Below are 6434 nucleotides of genomic sequence, written 5' to 3'. Positions count from 1 at the left end.
GGGGGGGGTATGGCAGCGCGCTGTGGCCTTGTGCTGGCTCCCGCGCCTTGTTCTGGCTGCGGCGAGGCTGTGCTGCTGGCTGCTGGCAGGGGGACCCAGAGCTCCAGCCAGGGGACGGGCAGCTCTTGCTTCCTGCCTCAGGAAAGAGCGTTTTGAGGGGGGTTTGGGGGTTTTTTTTGTTTGTTTTGGGGTTTTTTTTTTTGGAGTTCAACATGTCGCTTCTCTGGGTGCCTGAACGACGCCTTCGCTCCCCGCCTGATTGGAGGTGCCTTCATCGCCCACAGTAGCGGGTACAAGAGGTGCATGGGTCTGTCAGCAAGGAAGGTTAAGAAACTACCTGAAAGATCTAGTAACTACAGCTGGGAGTATTGGCTCGTGTTTAGCGTTCATTTAGACCTAGCTACATATAAAACAGATTCCATCTACTCCATATTGGATGTTCAGGAGACTCACACTGCCAGTACCTGTGAGGCTTTCAATATCTAATACAAAACCTTCCCTGTTTGCTTGCAGAAGGGAACACAAGCCTTTTTTCAAGTGGCTGTGGCATAGTAATAATACATCGGCATCTTCCACAGTTTATTTCCGAGCACACTGCAGTTGTGTGTGTGTCCGTTTGTGTTTGAAGCCCTACAGCGACAAGCTTACATTTCATGTTCTAACCCCTTTGAGGAAGGTAAGAGAAGTGGGCAGTGGGCGTGCAAGGTATGACAAATGCATTCCTCAGCTCACCCTCTCTTTCAGGGTTTTAACGTCTGCTGCTGGACGTTATATTAATCAGGCAGGAGACAGTGCCTGATTATTTTCATTGAAATAAAACTTGAGAGAAGAGCTGAGGCTGTGTACAGCTCTAGATGGTGTAGCTTGTTAGTAGCTTGTTAGTAGCTTGTTAGTAGCTTGTTAGTAGCTTGTTAGTAGCTTGTTAGTAGCTTGTTAGTAGCTTGTTAGTAGCTTGTTAGTAGCTTTCCTGTTGTGCCCATTTTACAATGGTACACTCTTTAAAGAATGAGAAAAGCACTGTACTTGGATTGAAGCAAGCTGAATAGCTTCCAGTCTCTTGTAGATCCAGAAATTACCTTAATTGTTAGGGCAGAGTAGAATTTGAAATCTACATACATTGAAATTTGAGTGATTTGGATGCCTCTGTACCAGCCAAAAGTTTAGGCCACTCGGGCTTCAGGTAGGTATCTGAAACGTTGATGTAAGTGCTTAGAATAGGCCATTGATACATGAACTTCTGTTTTTGTGGCCCACTTACTCCTGTGAGAGTGGTATGTATTAGCAATCTCCCTTCCCTTCACTTTTTCTGTGTTTTGTGACAGGTCTTGCATATCATGTGTTGTGGTTTCTGAGGACGGAAGATTGTAGAATGAGGGTCTTGTGCACAGGTGGTAGATTTGTCTGTTTTCAGAGTCCCTGGTCCTTCTCTGACATTCACAGGACTAGGAAGTGAGTGTTGGGGCTGCTGGAAGTGCGCAGAAGTAGTGTGCTGCATCTGTGCAGCCAGCCCTGTGTTACAGGAAGCACCAAAAGCGCTGGATCTGCTGTAGTGCTGTGTGTGTTCAGCACAGTAATGCTCTTGCCACCCTTGTGCTTCATTTAGCCCCTACCTCACTCAAAAACTGTTCATGGGAGCAGGCAGGGGACTCATTATAGTGATCTGTCTGAGCACCCTGGAAATGGGTGGTCTGGGTTTTTTTTGAGCTTGTTGTATAACTGACAATGAACATGCATGCACAAGTAAAACTGAAAGCAAGGCATTGTGGCATGTATGTTATGAAGCTTAGTAAACAGAGTTTTCACAGCCCTGAGTGAGACCTGAGTTTTCCAGGCTGAGACTGTGTCCTTTAGTACAGAACTCCAGATCATCAAGGAAACTTTGGCTTACTGTACTGTTAGTCACATTGTATAAATCTGTTATTCACTTAGCTCCTAAAAATTGAAGTAGTTGTAACATGGAGAACTTAACTCATTGCGGCAGAGATTGTATTCATTGGGGGAATGAAGTAGCTTGAGGATTTGAATTTCAGTAGTAAAAAAATCTCAGGGGAAATAAGACAAGCATCTTCTATTTTGGATTTTTCATTGAATCCTTTGGTGAAAGACAGTTTGTTCCAGTAGACCAATGGGTGTAATCAATGAATGTGTCTGTGGTATCTACACCTTTTTGTTAATATGGTTGTAACCCAGTTCATCCTCAGGTTCTTGTGACACAGCTGCAAGCATGCTGTATCTCAGACTAAAGGTCTGAGTCTTATTTCTTTGTGAAACTTCACAAATCAGACACATTGCAGAAAATGGAGATACAGGTCTTTTTTAAATGCCTATTCGTGTTTCTGCATTTGTGTGTACATTCAGTGGAACTTCAGCGGAACTTCAGCTCTGGGTTTTTCCATGAAATGATAGTGCCGTGGTATTTGTGTGGTACTAGTAGGCACTTATACAGAAGACAGTACTTTGCAGACAGAAACAAGACTTTTTAATGCCGCTTGTATGTTACTAGAGCTGAGGAGTCTTCTGAGTTAGCTTCTGGTCTGGGCAACTGCATTCCATCTAACTTATCATTAGGAAAGCAGCTAGTAAATAGTAGAGCAGAACAGTACAAGTGGTGTTTAATCCGAGGAACAGTTGTGATGATGGGTTTAATGCTTTTAGGTCAGTTTTCATTTGTAAATTACTGTGAGCTCAAAAGTGATTATAATTATAGTTAATTCAGTCTAGCTGATCCTCATTCAGCTCAGAGGTTACTGCAGTTCCTCATCACCTAATGTTGTTAATCTGGAGAGTAGGCCTGGTGTCATAATGTTTTTGTCTAGAAAACCAGACATGCCTGGAAGGCATCGCAGAAGTTGCTTGGGGATTCATTTGATGGCCCTCTGAAAAATTAAGCTATTTAGAAACAATGCATGAGGTTTTTGAGGACCTCCTACACTCAACAAAGTTAATGCAAAGGGAAAAATCTTAATTACGAATATGGCCTCGTGTTTAGTGATAACTTTGACCTTAGGTTTTCAGGAAGACTACATGCATTGCAGACTAAAACTTCAGTTGCATTAAAAAAAAAAAATGACTTTGCTAATTTACTTTTCATATTTTGTATTTAGTTTTAAAATATAAATAATTTAAGATTCGATGTAATTTATGTTCTCCCTAAAGATTAATCTTTTAAATGAACTTATATATTACCAAAACACAATCTGCATCTTAACTACTGTCAAAGGTTAGACTGGAGATCTTTCCTAGATGGAAAGCTGTTTAGATTTTAGTGTTGGAAAATACAGATGCATTTGGGGGCTGAATGTGTGCTTAAATGTACTTCTGCATAGACATAATTTACAATGGTGATGTTTCAGTTCAAAGCTTAACTTGTGGTAATGACTAGGCAGCTGCACATCAGCTGTTTCACCTGGTCTTTGTAGAGTTTAGAACAAAATACTACCAGTTTGACCTTAGTAGCTCATGATGATCAAAAGGTGAAAGCAACTTTTTAGATATGAAAACTTCAGTTTCTGGACGTAGCTGTAGCCATGGAGTGTTCAGTTGCTGATTTGACATTTATCCTTTAAAAAATACCACCCCCCCACCCCAAATCACAACCAAACCAAACAGCGAAGAAACCCTCACCCAGAACCTGAGAGATACTAGAATTATTCTCATTTTTGAGTGTTGGACATTCTGATTAAGAGATTTGACTAAGCAGGTGCCTGGAATCTGGAATGGGAAAAACACCTAGGCTTCTAAGACCCAGGTTAGAATCATAAATGCTTGTTGTCTTTTCTGACTGTCTGCAGTAAGATTAGTTCAGTCCACTACTTTAGATGTTGTTTAATATGCGGTGTTTCAAAGGAAGGAGGGACAGTTCTTTCACATTTTGTGTGGGATGACTGGCCTGTCTGGGAAAGTTTCCTTTTAGTTCTGGCTGTAGTTGAAAACCTGGCTTAAGTATTGAAAGGTTAAGTTGGAGGGACACAGGAGGAGTCATGAAATAAAAGAATTAATTGTTTACATCCAAACCAATTTTTAATCAGTTCTTTTTGAACTTGCTTTTAGGTATTTTTCTGTCACTTCTCATTGTTCACATCTCAAATATCATTAATCTCAGATTTAAACTGCTTCTGTTCCTCAGGTATTCATGTTGCTAGGCCCTGAGCTGGTTTATTTCCTCTCTTCCACAATGTTCAGCAATGAATACAGTATTTTTATTAAAGATACATTACTGAAGTATATAATGATCATATTTTGCATTGTGTGTTTTGGCCATCATGCGTTCATTTCACATCTTGACTACTTCTGCATGTTGAGTAGAAGTCTTCAGTGGGCTGCATGCAATTATATCTGTGTCTTTGAACAGCAATTTTTAGACCTTTTGAAATCTAAATTAGTTTGCTTCTTTCAATATATGTTACTTTAGATTTTAGTACTATTTATTCTGCCTCGCTTGGATCACCCTTTTAAGGAGTTCTTAATTCTGTGATACTTCAGTTTTGGAAATTACTCATCTTGACCTGGGATGGTTAAGTATGAGCTCGTATAAGTGCTTTATTGTGTTCCTTGTATGTGCAAGGTAGCATCATCAGAAACATGCTCGCTATTTTTGTGAGATCTTCATGATATGGCCTCTTGATTCTTTTATCACCTTCACTGTTATGGAGGCATCAGATACTTCTACTGGTGCCAAAAGCATGATTGAGTGAAATTCACAAGAAAATGTTTGTGAAGATCACTTTGTAAATAAGGCTCAAGTTCCTTGGCTCAAGTTTTTCTCAGTAGGTGTAGTATATGTTTACAAGTGCTTTTTAATCTCTGCACCTGTAGTCATTTGAAAGTGACATACTGAAACCATAACCATGTGTATACTTCTGTTGGGTCTTACTACCAACATCTCACCCCAACAGCCTCCAAAATGTGTCAAAGTTAGATTGTTGCTGTGTTCTTTTTTAGTGAATGCTAGCTTGTTAGTTGAAAACTGGATGTTCTAAGGTTTACAGTTTAGTAATCGCTTTGTTTCCATGGAAAAAATATTGAACTAAAGCTAACAAAAAAGTTGCTAAGTATATTTTAGGAATTTCAGTGGCTTCTTGGGGAGTGAATGAGTTTACAATGTTACATTTATCAGATGTTCCAGCAAAAAACATGCTTTTGAAACCTGTACGTGTTTTTTCGGTGTTCTTTAAATTTTCTTTTCAGATAAGTATGTTTAGATGATTTTTAAGTCACATTGGATAAAAACTTTAATGCTGCAGTGTGAGTCTTGCAGATAACAGTGTAACTGCCAGTATGGTTGTGTTTGATTATGTGACAATCTCAGCAGTCAACTGACACTCTCCATTCCTTTGTTTGGTGTTGTGGCATGCAAAAGTTGGTCTTTTAAACTGCTAAAATGCAGCCTGCTACCTGAAGCGGTTTTTATATTACTTTGACACTTTTAAAAAAACCTGAATACTTGTACCAACATGAACTGTGTAGACAAATACTCTCTTAAGAAGTTTTAAATATCTTTTTGTATATGAAGATTTTGATTTCAGCCCTTCAGGATGGCTGCTGTTTTCCCATTATCAGTGATGGAAAGGAGAAACTGCAACGAACTATACTGATTAGTTTGTTTAAAAAGAAAATAAAAAAAATCCTTGTTTAGGTTTTTCCGATTGAATTTAAACTTCTGTATTACTTTTCTGATAATGAAAGACTGTTCTAAATAGAAATTGGTAGGTTTTCTGCTACAGAATCTTGGCATCCAGAACAAAGGCCACATTGTGTGTTAATTACCCTATTTTTAGAACATGATCAGGGAGCTCGGATCAGTAGCAGAGACAAACATGCAGGTATAATTCAGTCCTGATTATAAATTGTAATTTTGTAGTTCATTTCCTTCTCTGTATGGAGACTGTCTTTTTTTGCTGCAAGAGTAAACAGGGACTACCTAAATTCAATAAAAATGCTACAAAAATAGAGGAGTTCAGTGTTGACTGAATCTTCATTTCCTGATTTAAAAATCAGTTAAGGGAAAAGCTCTAAAAAGTGTTTCCACATGAATGAAAGCGAACCCTGCAGTTACTAGTAACTGAGTTCTAGATATGATCACTCTGTTTTGTTTTGAAGAATTTAAATTTTTCCCATCATGTAACTGATGTTCTTATGCAAGTTGTAGACCACTTTAAAGTTGAAATGTGGAAAATCTGGGTTTTCATGCCATAACATGTATTGTACAGAGGCCTGCAAGCACTAGTGAAATAGTTGCATTGGCAAATGGCTGAAGTTGGTGTTTATACCTCAGGAATTACTGGGAAAAGCAAAATATACCACTTGAAGGGGAGAGAGCAGACAGTTTCAATTAATTGTGTTGTGTTGTTTCAGCATTGTCGTGATTTAGTGTTTTTATTCTCTACAGCCAGTTTCTGAATTTTGCCATGTTATCACAAGGTAAGATGTTGTAG

This window comes from Haliaeetus leucocephalus, unplaced genomic scaffold, assembly GCF_000737465.1.
Source record: "Haliaeetus leucocephalus isolate CR32 unplaced genomic scaffold, Haliaeetus_leucocephalus-4.0 Scaffold151, whole genome shotgun sequence".
Classification (NCBI taxonomy): Eukaryota; Metazoa; Chordata; class Aves; order Accipitriformes; family Accipitridae; genus Haliaeetus; species Haliaeetus leucocephalus.
The sequence above is the reverse complement of the archived record's forward strand: the minus strand, read 5'-3'. Positions refer to the sequence as shown.